This window comes from Hevea brasiliensis, chromosome 8 (assembly GCF_030052815.1).
Source record: "Hevea brasiliensis isolate MT/VB/25A 57/8 chromosome 8, ASM3005281v1, whole genome shotgun sequence".
In the NCBI taxonomy this organism is placed as follows: domain Eukaryota; kingdom Viridiplantae; phylum Streptophyta; class Magnoliopsida; order Malpighiales; family Euphorbiaceae; genus Hevea; species Hevea brasiliensis.
This window is the reverse complement of record NC_079500.1, coordinates 32,511,080-32,526,876: the sequence shown is the minus strand read 5'-3', so window position 1 is coordinate 32,526,876 and position 15,797 is coordinate 32,511,080.

Below are 15,797 nucleotides of genomic sequence, written 5' to 3'. Positions count from 1 at the left end.
GTATGTGGGTGAATTTGATGTTTCCATACCTATTAGGCCTTAAAAAGTCAACAATTTGACTTGAATAGTGTAGTGAATAGTAACCCGAAACACAAAAACTTCGAGAACGTCGAATTTAGCACACTAAAGCTAGGAAAAAGTGAAGTTAAATTTATTTTTGGATTTATGCTAAGTTATGGTACTGAAACACTTTGAAACTCTGTGTTTCAGCTGAAAAAGGCTTGGAAGCTCTGTGAGACTGAGTCAAGGCCTAGAGATAACTCATGTCAGGTCTGTGCACAATAATTCTTGTTTAAATATTTTATTCTCAAAAATTTGAATTCTGTGATTAATTATGTACTATGTTGCCATTTTATAATCGCAAATATGACTTTGGAAATTGATTAGATTTCTCTTAAATTATTTAAATAAATTGTTTTGAATTGATTTTGTATTCACACTTAGCATGACAGTATCAGATTATTTCTCCTCCATTTATGGGGTTGAGATCGTTTATTTTCCTCCCTCTCTGGCTTGCCAGTTGAGGTTGAGATCGGATGAGTACTCATTAGCTAGCTGGCCACCTCCCTCATTGATTTCGATTAGTGAGATTGTAGATTGCTTTGTCATGGTGTACAGCACGGCATTGATAAAAAATTTTGTGTCATGGCTTAAGTTGTGTATGATTTTGGCAACACTGTGTTTATTAAATTATTTGACTAAATTGTGTTATTCTGAGTTTTGATAATTGTGAAATGTGACTGAGAAATATTTAAATTGTGTTTTGGCAATGAATGATTTATGTATTGTATTTCAAATTTTTATTGTGCACCACTGAGTATTTTTATACTCAGCGATAGCTTATTTTGCTGTCACAGATAAGAGTAAGAAGAAAGCAGCAGAGTGAGCTGTTATTGAATTGAGGACTACATCGGTCTTTTTGTACGGGTATTATTTTATACCCTTGTAGTTAATTTTGATGTAAATATTATAACGCTTTATGTATCAATGTAAAGTTGAGCAGGTGTAAAATAAATTGTAATAATATTATTTTTGGATTTCCTTCTGTAAATTAATATTTGTACTTGTGAATTTCATACTTTATGCCTTGTGAATGAAGTTAGTAAATATTTTGAGATGATAAATTTTGATTTGGATTGTGGAATTATCTCAAAGTGAATTGAATTGAATTGATTTGAGATTTATTAGAGGTTGGGAGCTGAGAAAATTATTGGAAGTGTTTTTTTTTTGGTATTTGAAGAATTGTTTTCTCCAAATACAAACAGAACTCTGTCAAAATTTTTATAAAATTTGCGCCAAAATTTAAAATGGACAAAAATTTTTACTAGTATTTAAACTTTGAATAAATGGTTTTTAATTCCTACCAAAATGCTCACCACTTCCAAAATATAAGAAAATTGTTTTAAAATCCCTTGTAGGATACTTAATGAGTTATCGATAGGTGAAGTTCGGTAGTTCATTAAGTATTCTACGGGATCATGTTATGCCTTACATAGGGGCAAGGTGTGACTTTTTGCATTTAAAATTGTTGGTGTTGGTTGCCAATACCATTTCTAAGCTTAGTGCTAGTTGTTCAAAATTTTCAGATTTCAAGCCTTGTGATTACTGTTCCATTGGTCATTTTTACAGTAGGAATTTGGCAAAATTGTCTTCATGAAAGTTGTTTCTTATTTTGTCTAGTTATATTTCCTTTTTTGAATCACTCCATTTAGAGTTTTGTAGCTCAAGTTATGGCCTAAACACCATAACTAGCCGGATTGGACAGAATCCAAAATTTTGGGCAAAACTGGTTCTGCCAGATTTGGTAACCTAAGTTTGGTTGGCAATTTGACCGGTTATGATTAGAATTTGGATTTGTGTTCTCCATGAAAGATTTAGATCTATGTCCCAGCTTTCTGCTGGTAAAATTTCAGGTTAATTGGACTTTTCTACTCTGAGTTATGACCAAATGAATAAACACTGTTCATTTGGTCATTTTGCCCAAGCAGAATGCAAGTCACCCGGATTAGGGTAATTTTTAGGTCAACTTGGTTTGGTTTTTTGGGTAAGGTTTCTTCACCAAAACTGTGCCATTATGTGTCTAATTTCATGTCCAATTGGCCTTGCACCAATTGAACCTCTAAACTCCAGTTATTGCTACCGAAACCTGCTGGACTCATGGTCAGTCCTGCAGGTCAGCCAAGGGCAGCTTGCCTAACCTCAATTCCATTATCCTAAATCACTTCAATTCCTCCTCACATATAATCAAATGGTCACTAATTGACCATTACAATTTTCATATACCAATATATAAGCAAAACCTAATTTTGTTCAAGTCTCCAAGTTTTCTAGTTCCATACATACATTTCACTTGCACTTAAATGTTTAAACACTCATCTCATGTCAAGGCAGCTCACATACTATTTTGTTTCAAGGAAATTGATGAAACTCTTAACATCCCTAAGCTGTAGAAATTGTATAGATAAATACACATAAATTATATTATGTTTTTATGATAATTTCCACTTGACTCATGGCCTTAAACATGAATTAAGCAAGAAAAGGAGGAGATTGGACACTAACCTTTTGAGCAGAATTTTTCCACTCAAAATTCCTTCACTTTCTTTGACTTTCTTGGTAGCCAAACACTTGATCAAGATGTAGAGATAAATTTTGTTGAAGTGGACTTAGGGTTTTAAGTGAGATTTGGGTGGGTTATGAAGCTTGGATAAGCTTTAATGGTGGTAAGGGTTAGGAGAGCTACAGATGGAAGAAGAAAGAAAAAGAAAACTGATTTTTTTTCTTTCATTTCTGCCCATTTAACTCATTTTAAGTGAGTTATAGCCATGTGTCACCATGTGATTGGGTGGAGGCACACTAATGACATAATGTGATGTCATAATTTCTTATTTAATTCATTTTCTTTTTTTTTTCTTTTCTACTCAATTTCAATTTAATTTGTAGCAATATTTATTTATATTTTATGTCATAATAATTATTTATTTAACTGGACAAGTCGGCCAAAAATCATCTCTGAAGACGAAATGACCAAAATACCCTCTGTTTGGCTTATTAATCCAAAATCGTCTGTACCGATTGAAAAATTTTTCTAAGCATTTTCTTGGCATTCTAATGCCATAGGAACCTCAATGACCCTTCTCTGGAGTCCCAAAAATTATTTTATGAATTTTCTCCCAGGTCTAGGGCTCCTAGTTGTGAGAACCGCAACTTCCTACTAGGTTACCCTTCGCTTGGGCACCGGCTCATTTAACTTGGTTGTATTTTATTTCTAAAATTTTTTCTAAATTTTTCTTATTAATATTTGAGTTAATTATGGTTCCTCACTTTAGTTTAAATGTTTTTTCAGACGTTCTAGCTGTCCAGACCGACACCGGTCACCGGAACAATAGAATGTACGAAATTGCTACAGGGAGGGTGTTACACCCACATACTGTGGTTTTTCTACAGCTTCTTCAAGTCTCACCAGGCCGAAGGTTACACGGGTCTGGGGCTGTGTTTACATGACCTGTGTAAAGTGTATCAGCAACTTACCTTGCTTCTTAAGTTCTTCCAAGCTTCCTTCTTTGCTCCTATGCCTTGAATTTCCTTTAGAACACCTAAAAATATGCAGAAAACATAGATTTTAATGTGGATCAATGAAATTTACAAAAACTAATGAAGTAATCAAATATGCATGCAATTACCTATCTAAATGCCATAAAATATTGTATAATTATGCTTAAAAACATCTATATAATATAAGTGTATCAAATTCCCACCTTGAGGAGTTCTTGGGCACTTTTTTAAAGTAAATAAGAAAAAAAAAAGAAGAAAGAGAAAAAGAAGGAGAAAGACAATGGAGGGCTGCTGGAGAGGGACTATAAAGTTGGTTGTGGGGAGTTTTGAATGGTTTCTAAGGCTCTAGGTTTGTTTTGTGAGGTTTTTCCCACCACTTTTTTTACCACCTCCTTTGAAGGGTTATATGGTGAGACATTTATAGTGTTTAGGTTTAAAACTATAAAAGTTCAAAAAGGTTACGTAATCCAAGTTCAAGAAGGTTAAGGGGTCTTAGTGAGGAAGCAACAATTCTTTCCCTTTTAAGGAGATGAGTGGTGGCAAGAGAGAGAGAGAGAGAGAGAGAGAGAGAGAGAGAGAGAGAGATTTCCTACTTAATTTATGAAATTAATTTTTTCTTTTATTTTTCTTTAATTGTCAAAAATAAAATATAATAAAAAAATGATGAATTTTTATTTATTTAATCAAAATTCCTCATTAGGCCTCATTGGACCAATAGAGCCCAATTAAGCTTAGTTTTTTTTTCTTTTTTAACAAAATAAATCTCCAAAAATTAAAATAACACAAAAATAAATCATTTTTTTATTGTTTGTAAATTATTTCCTTCAAAAAACATGCCATACTATGTCACACCTTACCCCTCCATAAGGCATAACATGATCCCGTAGTATATCTAATGAATTACCAAACTTCATCTACTGATAACCCATTAGATACACTACAAGGGATTTTATACCCTTTCTTATTTCTTTTTACAGTGGTGAGCACTTTTGACAGGGATTAAAATTTTTTAACTGAAGTGAAACCAAATAACAAATCTGAAGTATCAGTAATTTCTGTAAAAATTTCGGCAGAGTGCCGTCTGTATTTTGAATAAACAATTCTTCAAAAACCTGTAAAAAGAACTTCTAATATATTTGTTCAATTCTAAACTCCAATATGGCTCAATTCAAATTAGTGTCTTCAACACAGTTCAAACTTATTTCAATATCATTTTTAACAATTCCAAAGATAAAGTACAAAATGAATGATTATTTCAAAAGCTGAAATAAGAGAATTGTAATACAACATTTTGATAGGCCAAAATAATTTATAACTTTATTTTACAACTGCTCAAGACCAAGTATAATATATACATATAGTTCACCTATATTAGAATAATATTTACAAGGAAGTGGTATACTCAATATACCCGATAAAATCCCAAAGCGAAGTCACAAGCAGCCTACTCTGCTGCTCTGTCTGTCTGTCTGTCTATGTAACACCCTCCTGGTAGCAACTCTGTACATTCTACTGTTCCGGTGACCAGTGTCGGTCCGGACAGCTAGAACGTCCGGAAAAATATTTAAACTAAAGTGAGGAACCATAATTAACTCAAATATTAATAGGAAAAATTTAGGAAAAATTTTAGAAATAAAATATAACCAAGTTAAATGAGCCGGTGCACTAGCGATGGGTAACCTAGTGAGAAGTTGCGGTTCTCGCAACTAGGAGCCCTAGACCAAGGGAAAAATTCATAAAATAATTTTTGGGACTCCAGAGAAGGGTCATTGAGGTTCCTATGGCATTAGAATGCCAAGAAAATATTTAGAAAAATTTTTCAATCGGTACAGACAATTTTGACCCGTTAAGCCAAACGGAGGGCATTTTGGTCATTTCGCCTTCAGAGACAATTTTTGGCCGACTTATCCAGTTAAGTAAATAATTATTATGATCTAAAATATGAATAAATATTGCTAAAAATTAAATTAAAAATGAATAGAAAAGAAAAAAAAAGAAAATGACTTAAATCCCTAATTATGACATCATTATGATGTCATTTAAATGCCCTCCATTAATCATCATTTAACAACACAATTAAAATTCTTTAAAAAGGGAAAAATGACAAATTAAGAAACCAATTTCTAGTTTCTTCTTCTTCATCTAGCCGTGACCCTCTCTTCTCTTTCCCTCCATAAAAATTTTCTTTCATCACTTCCATTTCCCATGAATTCTCACTACTAAACCCTAGACATCTTTCATTAAAACTTGTCTATACCTCTTGGAAAAGTGTTTGGCAGCCTAGAAAAAGAAAGAAAGTGAAGTTTAAGCTTGGGAAAATTCTGCTCAAAAAGGTTAGTGCTATGTAATTCTTTCTTTCTTGTTAAACTATGTTAAGCATGCATAAGGAAGTAAAAATTGAAAGAAATTAAAAAGGATTATTGAGAAATTGTTGAGTTAGGGTTTGGGTTGAAGAATGAGATTTGATCTTGTGATGACGGAAGTAGGTTTTAATGGTCAATTAGTGACCATTTGGTTTGGTTTGAATCAGAAATGAAGTGAATTGGGTTGTGGGATTTGAGGTTGATGTGGCAGCCTAGTGAGAGCAGTAGGTGTGGCTGTGAGTCCAGCCTGTTTGGACAGCCATAACTTGGGCTGTGTAGGTTCAATTGGTGTTTGACCAATTGGACATGAAACTAGACACATAATGGCACAACTTTGGTGAAGAAACCATGCCCATAAGACCAAACCAAGTGGACCAAAAGCTTGCCTCAATCCGGATGTCCTGCAACCAGTTTTTGCAGAATGATTGTTCATTTGGCCATAACTCAGTGTAGAATGGCCCAATTGACCTGAAATTTTACCAACAACAAGTTGAGATATATAACAACAACTTTCATGAAGGAACCTACCCCAAATTATGACTAGAATCTATTCAACAAGAGAGTGGAAGTTACTGTTTACTGCACTATAGATATGGTCAGTTCTGAAATTTTTCAATCCCGCCAGTTGTGGTTTTTGGACCATAACTTGAGTTACAAAACTCCAAATGGAGTGATTCAAAAAAAGAAATTCAACTAGACAAAATAAGAAACAACTTTCATGTTTATCATTTTCCCAAATTCCCACGGCAACAGCAACTAATGGAACAGTAAAGTTTGGGTATAAAAACTGAAAATTCTGCTCCATAAATTTTAAGCTTAGAAATGATATTGTTAACCAGCACCAACAAATTTTGAATGCAAAATGTGGTATGTTGGGAGTGTTAAAACCAATGTACCTTTTCTATGCAAAAGTCAACATTTTTGTTGACTAATGAAGGGAATAGTAACACCAAAACTTGAAATTCAAAAATTGAAAGATTCAAAAGTGTCAAATGCCCTAGTATACCTAACAAGATTGGTTTGGATAGTTTGGCATGCCAATAGGGTTCAGTTAGCAGTACTGCACATGGCATTATGTCATTCTGTGATTTCATGGCTTTTAGCCATTCTGACCTTGTATTGAGATTTGGCGTTGTGCCTGATGTCATTACAGCTTATTAGCTGTTCTGTTGCACACCGGGAGATACATATGTGACCGATGGTGTGACGGCCCGAGGTACTTGATACCCAGTGCCAGTTTACTCGTTTATCGATCGATCGTCAAAGATAGGTTACTTGGGCAACCAAAAATGAAAGTGGATAAATTTTACGAAATAATGAATATAACAAGTACAAAATAAGTAAGACTACAAATACTCATTGAAAATTTATTTGCAATAAGACATCGATACATTCACTGCATATTTATTTTCTGTTATTTCTTTTTCTTTTATTATTGGCACCACTAAGCATTATTGCTTAGCGCGTTGCTTTTGCCACGCGTAGGTTCTGGAGATACTGACCGAGAGCCCAGTAGACCACAGACTGGGTGAGATCTCCTGCAGCTCTGCACAGTGTCCGTGTCACCTCACCATCCTCAGTGTATTGGTAGGACACTAGGTTCCATTTTGGTATTTTGTAACTATCTTTTATTTTCTATTGTGTAAATGAGACTTATATAATGTATTTTGATGTTAATGTAAATAGTGAAAATTGTGGTTATGAATGGAAAATTTGAGTATTTATTTATTTCTTATACATATGAGTACCATGAAAAAAGAATGATTGAGAAATGTTGTTAAAAAATATTGAGTTTTTGATGATTATTGGAGTTGAGAATGATTGGATATGATTATTGGAAGTGTTTTTCACAGGTTCCGAAGAACTGTTTTCTCCATTTTTAGCCAGATCACCGGATTTTCTATAAAATTTTCGGAACCTCAAACAAATTATAATTTCAATAAATAACTTAAATGAATTATATTTCACAAGTTATATTCAAAACTATGACAAAAATAAATTAAGGAAGAATAAAAATGATTATGATAAAATAGAGTGTTCCGGTACACTGTGTGACATATCTTACTCGGATATACAGTAGACTGGTAAGGGGTGTCAAATTTAGTGGTATCAGAGCACGATTTAGGCATTTCTGGGCCTAGATTGAGTCCATACCATGCATTGCATTTGTAAGAGTCGAGGTGACACTAATGCAGATCTGTTGTCTTTGTTAAATAGGATATGGACCCTTCATCTCAGAGAGCAGTAGGAGAGAACCTACTCCGCCAGCTCAAGCAGAGCCTGCTCAGCCTCCACAGGCCATGTTCCAGCAAATGGCCGAATTCTTCAAACAAATGGCTTGGGTAATGCCAGCACCACCACCTCCACAACAGAAATCACACCTGGAAAGACTAAGAAAATTTGGAGCAGCGGACTTCTTTGGCAAGAGAGAAGATGATTCTGTTGCAGTCGAAAATTGGTTGAACAGAACAGGCAGGGTTTTAAAACAACTCCACTGCACTCCAGCGAAAAATCTAGAAGCTGCTGTATCTCTGTTGCAAAATGATGCATATGAATGGTGGGATACGGTGTCCAGTGAAGTACAGCCAGAAGTAATAACTTGGGACTTCTTCCTCTCTGAATTCAAGAAGAAATATGTGGGTAGTGTATACCTGGAAGAGAGAAGAAGAGAGTTCATTAACCTGAGGCAGAGACAGCTGACAGTGGCCGAGTATGAAAAGGAATTTGTCAGATTAAGCCGCTATGGAAGGGAGATAGTCCCTAATGAGGCCGAAAGGTGTAAGAAATTTGAAGAGGGATTAAATGACAACATAAAGATCATGATCACTGCCTTGGGAATCACCGACTTCACCAAGTTAGTGGAAGCTGCAATAAAGGTTGAAAAGGTTAGAATAAGTGAGCAGACCAGAAGAGAGAGATAGCATAAGAGGGGCCTAGGTCAGTCTAGTTCATCTCCTGTATTTGGGAGGAAGTTCAAGGGTCCACCTGCACAGAGTTCAGGTCAACCACAAGGTCAGGGTCACCTCAGGCCCAGCCACGCTTTACCCCTAGGAGAGGTCAGTCCACACCATCAGTGGGCAGCTCTCTAGGGATGGGGTTCAAGGGACCAGCCCCAGCAACTTCTGCATGTTCACATTGCCTGAAGTGGCATAAGGGGGAGTGTTGGAGAGTGACTGGTGCCTGCTTAAGGTGTGGGTCAACAGAGCATCAGTTGAGGAACTGTCCACGCAGAACTACTACAGTTGCTCCAACACAAGCAGACAGACCTACTCCTGCACCACAAAGGGGTAGGAAATTTGGCAAATCTGAGGCAGTGGGACCATCACAGAGGCCTGCATCTGAGCCAGCAGAGAGGCCTGAGAGTAGACCACCTGCAAAAGCTTATGCCATTAGAGCTCAGGAGGAGCAAGATGCCCCGAACGTCATCAGGGGTACATTCTCCCTCTACACTACATCTGTGCATGCATTGGTGGATCCAGGATCCACTCATTCATACATCTGTATCAACCTACCCGTAGAAAGGGGGATACTAGTAGGGGAGAGTGACCAAGACATTCTGGTCACTAATCCATTGGGCCACAGTGTGATAGTGAACAAAGTGTACAAGGGTTGCCCGTTAAGGATTCAGGGGTACGAATTCTTGGCAGACCTGATTAAGTTGCCTTTCCATGAGTTTGACGTGATTTTGGGAATGGACTGGTTGTCACGTCATCAGGCAATGGTTGATTGTAAATTGAAGAGAATTTCTTTGAAAACTCCTGAGGGTAATGAGATTATAGTTGTGGGGGAAAGGACAAATTTCTTGTCCAATGTTATTTCAGCCACAGTTGCGAGAAAACTGATGAGAAAAGGCTGTGAAGCCTACCTAACACATGTGGTGGATACTAGGCAGGCTAAGCCAGATCTGTGTGACATACCCACAGTAAAAGACTTCCCAGATGTGTTCCCTGAAGAATTACCTGGTTTGCCACCAGAAAGGGAAGTCGAGTTTGCCATTGAGACACTGCTGCACAAAGACCAATCTCTATTGCTCCTTATAGGATGGCACCCACAGAATTGAAGGAACTGAAAATCCAGTTACAGGAGTTGCTGGATAAGGGGTTCATACGCCCTAGTGTGTCACCATGGGGAGCTCCAGTGCTGTTTGTAAAGAAGAAAGATGGGACTTTGAGGTTATGCATCGATTACCGGCAGTTGAATAAAGTGACTGTGAAGAACAAATATCCGTTGCCTAGAATTGATGATCTGTTTGATCAGTTGAAGGGAGTAGGAATATTTTCAAAAATTGATCTCAGATCAGGGTATCATCAGTTGAGGTTGAAGGATGCAGATGTGCCAAAGACTGCATTCAGGACCCGATATGGGCATTATGAGTTCGTAGTGATGCCCTTTAGCCTAACGAATGCACCAGCAGCATTCATGGACCTTATGAACCGTATCTTCCATCCATACTTAGATCGGTTCATAGTGGTCTTTATTGATGATATTTTGGTGTATTCCAAGACCAGGGAAGAACATGATGAACATTTGAGGATTGTTCTGCAAACCCTGAAAGAAAAGAAGCTGTATGCTAAGTTGTCCAAGTGTGACTTTTGGTTGAATGAGATTGCATTCCTTGGACACATAGTGTCAGCTGATGGGATTAGGGTGGATCCCAAGAAAATAGAAGCAGTGATGGAATGGAAGCCTCCTAGAAATACAACTGAGGTCAGAAGCTTCTTGGGGCTAGCTGGGTATTACAGGAGATTTGTGAAGGGATTTTCGTTAATAGCTGCTCGAATGACCAAGTTGTTATACAAGAATGTCAGATTTGACTGGAATGACAAGTGTCAGGCTAGTTTTGAGAAGTTGAAGGCTATGTTGACAGAGGCACCAGTGTTAACACAACCAATGTCGGGAAAGGACTTTGTGGTCTACAGTGATGCCTCTCATAATGGGTTAGGGTGTATATTGATGCAAGAGGGGAAGGTGGTCGCTTATGCTTCTAGACAGCTAAGGCCACATGAACAGAATTACCCTACCCATGATCTAGAGCTTGCAGCAATTATCTTCGCACTGAAGATATGGAGGCATTACTTATATGGTGAAAAGTGCTACATTTACACGGACCACAAAAGCACAAATACTTGTTAACCAGAAGGAACTCAACCTTAGACAGAGACGATGGATTGAGTTCCTGAAGGACTATGATTGTGTAATTGACTACCATCCTAGGAAGGTAAATGTAGTTACTGATGCTTTGAGCAGAAAGTCCATCACAGCTTTGAGATCATTGAATGCCTGTCTATCTTTGGTTCGAGATGGAGCTATTTTAGCTGAATTGCAAGTGAGGCCAAGCCTGTTACAGCAGATTTAGATGGGCAGAAGGTAGATGAGAAGCTAAAGGCTATTATGAGAAAAATCCTAGAAGGGAAAGAAACTGACTATGAAGTGAAAATAGATGGGTGTCTGTACTACAAAGGAAGACTGTGTGTACCAGATGATGGGGAATTGAAGGCCAGTATACTAAAAGAGGCACACACCAGTGTGTATGCTATGCACCCAGGAAATACAAAAATGTATCATGATCTGAAACTTCAGTATTGGTGGCCTGGTATGAAGAAGGACATAGCTGACTATGTGACTAAATGCTTGACATGTCAGCAAGTCAAGGCAGAACATCAAGTTCCATCAGGTTTGCTACAACCTATACGCATACCTGAATGGAAATGGGATCGGGTCACCATGGATTTTGTAAGCGGTCTACCTCTCACCCAGAAGAAACATGATGCAGTATGGGTGATAGTGGATTAATTGACGAAGTCAGCACACTTTCTGCCAGTTAGGACTGACTACTCACTAGAGAAATTAGCAGAATTGTATATTAGTGAGATAGTTAGATTGCATGGAATTCCACTTTCCATCATATCTGATCGAGACCCAAGGTTTACATTGAGATTTTGGAAGAAGTTGCATGAGTCCTTGGGTACACAACTCCACTTCAGCACAGCTTTCCATCCTCAGACGGATGGGCAATCAGAAAGAGTAATCCAGGTAAACAATTGAACCAATTGAATTAATACAAATATTGAACTAAAATGATAATAATAACATGAAATATATGTCAGGTCCTTGAGGATATGCTGAGGAGTTGTGTCATTAAGTTTGAGGGAAGTTGGGATAGATACCTCCCACTGGTAGAATTTGCATACAATAATAGTTACCAAGCTAGCATCCAAATGGCCCCGTATGAAGCACTGTATGGGAGAAAATGTAGAACTCCAGTGTACTGGACTGAATTGGATGAAGACAAACTGGTAGGGCCAGACCTGGTGAAACAGACTGAGGAGAAAGTAAAACTAATCAAAGCCAATCTGAAGGTTGCTTCAGACAAACAGAAATCCTATGCCGACCTGAAGAGAAAAGAAATAGAATATGCGGTTGGCGACAAAGTGTTCCGTCACCATGGAAGAAGGTACTGAGATTTGGAAGAAAAGGTAAATTGAGCCCTAGGTTTATTGGCCCATATGAAGTCATTGAACGTGTGGGTCCAGTGGCCTATAGGCTAGCTTTACCACCAGAGCTGGACAAGATCCACAATGTGTTCCATGTGTCTATGCTAAGAAGATACCGCTCAGATCCTTCACATGTCGTCTCCATGGAAGAAATTGAAGTACAACCGAATTTGACATATGAAGAAGAACCCATACGGATCCTGGCTCGGGAAGTGAAAGAGTTGAGGAATAAGCAGATTCCATTGGTGAAAGTGCTTTGGAGGCACCACAACACCGAAGAGGCAACTTGGGAAAGTGAAGAGACGATGAGGCAACAGTTCCCTCAACTATTTGCATCAGGTAAATTTTGAGGACGAAATTTAAATTAGAGGGGAAGAGTTGTAACACCCTCTCGGTAGCCACTCCGTACATTCTACTGTTTCGGTGACCAGTGTCGGTCCAGACAGCTAGAACGTCCGGAAAAATATTTAAACTAAAGTGAGGAACCATAATTAACTCAAATATTAATAAGAAAAATTTAGGAAAAATTTTAAAAATAAAATATAACCAAGTTAAATGAGCAGGTGCCTTAGCGATGGGTAACCTAGTGAGAAGTTGCGATTGTCGCAACTAGGAGCCCTAGACCCAGGGAAAAATTCATAAAATAATTTTTGAGACTCCAGAGAAGGGTCATTGAGGTTCCTATGGCATTAGAATGCCAAGAAAATATTTAGAAAAATTTTTCAATCGGTACAGACAACTTTGACCCGTTAAGCCAAACGGAGGGCATTTTGGTCATTTCGCCTTCAGAGACGATTTTTGGCCGACTTGTCCAGTTAAGTAAATAATTATTATGATCTAAAATATGAATAAATATTGCTAAAAATTAAATTAATAATGAATAGAAAAGAAAGAAAAAGAAAATGACTTAAATCCCTAATTATGACATCATTATGATGTCATTTAAATGCCCTCCACTAATCACCATTCAACAACACAATTAAAATTCTTTAAAAAGGGAAAAATGACAAATAAAGAAACCAATTTCTGGTTTCTTCTTCTTCATCTAGCCGTGACCTCTCTTCTCTTTCCCTCCATAAAAATTTTCTTTCATCACTTCCATTTCCCATGAATTCTCACTACTAAACCCTAGACATCTTTCATTAAAACTTGTCTATACCTCTTGGGAAAGTGTTTGGCAGCCTAGAAAAAGAAAAAAAGTGAAGTTTAAGCTTCGGAAAATTCTGCTCAAAAAGGTTAGTGCTATGTAATTCTTTCTTTCTTGTTAAACTATGTTAAGCATGCATAAGGAAGTAAAAATTGAAAGAAATTAAAAAGGATTATTGAGAAATTATTGAGTTAGGGTTTGGGTTGAAGAATGAGATTTGATCTTGTGATGATGGAAGCAGGTTTTAATGGTCAATTAGTAACCATTTGGTTTGGTTTGAATCAGAAATGAAGTGAATTGGGTTGTGGGATTTGAGGTTGATGTGGCTGCCTAGTGAGAGCAGTAGGTGTGGCTGTGAGTCCAGCCTGTTTGGACAGCCATAACTTGGGCTATGTAGGTTCAATTGGTGTTTGGCCAATTGAAAATGAAACTAGACACATAATGGCACAACATTGGTGAAGAAACCATGCCCATAAGACCAAATCAAGTGGACCAAAAACTTGCCTCAATCCGGATGTCCTGCAACCAGTTTCTGCAGAATGACCAAATGAACAGTGATTGTTCATTTGGCCATAACTTAGTGTAGAATGGCCCAATTCACCTGAAATTTTACCAGAAATAAGCTGAGATATAAACCAACAACTTTCATGAAAGAACTTACCCCAAATTATGACCAGAACCTATTCAACAAGAGAGTGGAAGTTACTGTTTACTGCACTGTAGATATGGTCAGTTCTGAAACTTTTCAATCCGGCCAGTTGTGGTTTTTGGACCATAACTTGAGTTACAAAACTCCAAATGGAGTGATTCAAAAAAAGAAATTCAACTAGACAAAATAAGAAACAACTTTCATGTTTATCATTTTCCCAAATTCCCACTGCAACAGCAACTAATAGAACAGTAAAATTTGGGTATAAAAACTGAAAATTCTGCTCCGTAAATTTTAAGCTTAGAAATGATATTGTTAACCAACACCAACAAATTTTGAATGCAAAATGTGGTATGTTGGGAGTGTTAAAGCCAATGTACCTATTTTCTATGCAAAAGTCAATATTTTTGTTGACTAATGAAGGGAATAGTAACACCAAAACTTGAAATTCAAAAATTGAAAGATTCAAAAGTGTCAAATGCCCTAGTATACCTAACAAGATTGGTTTGGATAGTTTGGCATGCCAATAGGATTCAGTTAGCAGTACTGCACATGGTATTATACCATTCTGTGATTTCATGGCTTTTAGCCATTCTGACCTTGTATTGAGATTTGGCCTTGTGCCTGATGTCATTACAGCTTATTAGTTATTCTGTTGCACACCGGGAGATACATATGTGACCGATGGTGTGACGGCCCGAAGTACTTGATACCCAGTGCCAGTTTACCCGTTTATCCAGTCCAGTCATCCAGTATAGGTTACTTGGGCAACCAAAAATGAAAGTGGATAAATTTTATGAAATAATGAATATAACAAGTACAAAATAAGTAAGACTACAAATACTCATTGAAAATTTATTTGCAATAAGACATCGATACATACACTGCATATTTATTTTCTGTTATTTCTTTTTATTTTATTATTGGCACCACTAAGTATTATTGCTTAGCGCGTTGCTTTTGCCACGCGTAGGTTCTGGAGATACTGACCGAGAGCCCAGTAGACCACAGACTGGGTGAGATCTCCTGCAGCTCTGCATGGTGTCCGTGTCACCTCACCATCCTCAGTGCATTGGTAGGACACTAGGTTTCGTTTTGGTATTTTGTAACTATCTTTTATTTTCTATTGTGTAAATGAGACTTATATAATGTATTTTGATGTTAATGTAAATAGTGAAAATTGTGGTTATGAATGGAAAATTTGAGTATTTATTTATTTCTTATACATATGAGTACCATGAGATATGAATGATTGAGAAATGTTATTGAAAAATATTGAGTTTTTTATGATTATTGGAGTTGAGAATGATTGGATATGATTATTGGAAGTGTTTTTCACAGGTTCCGAAGAACTGTTTTCTCCATTTTTAGCCGGTACTCTGCCGGATTTTCTATAAAATTTTCGGAACCTCAAACAAATTATAATTTCAATAAATAACTTAAATGAATTATATTTCACAAGTTATATTCAAAACTATGTTAAAAATAAATTAAGGAAGAATAAAAATGATTATGATAAAATAGAGTGTTCCGGTACACCGTGTGACATATCTTACTCGGATATACTGTAGACGGGTAAGGGGTGTCAC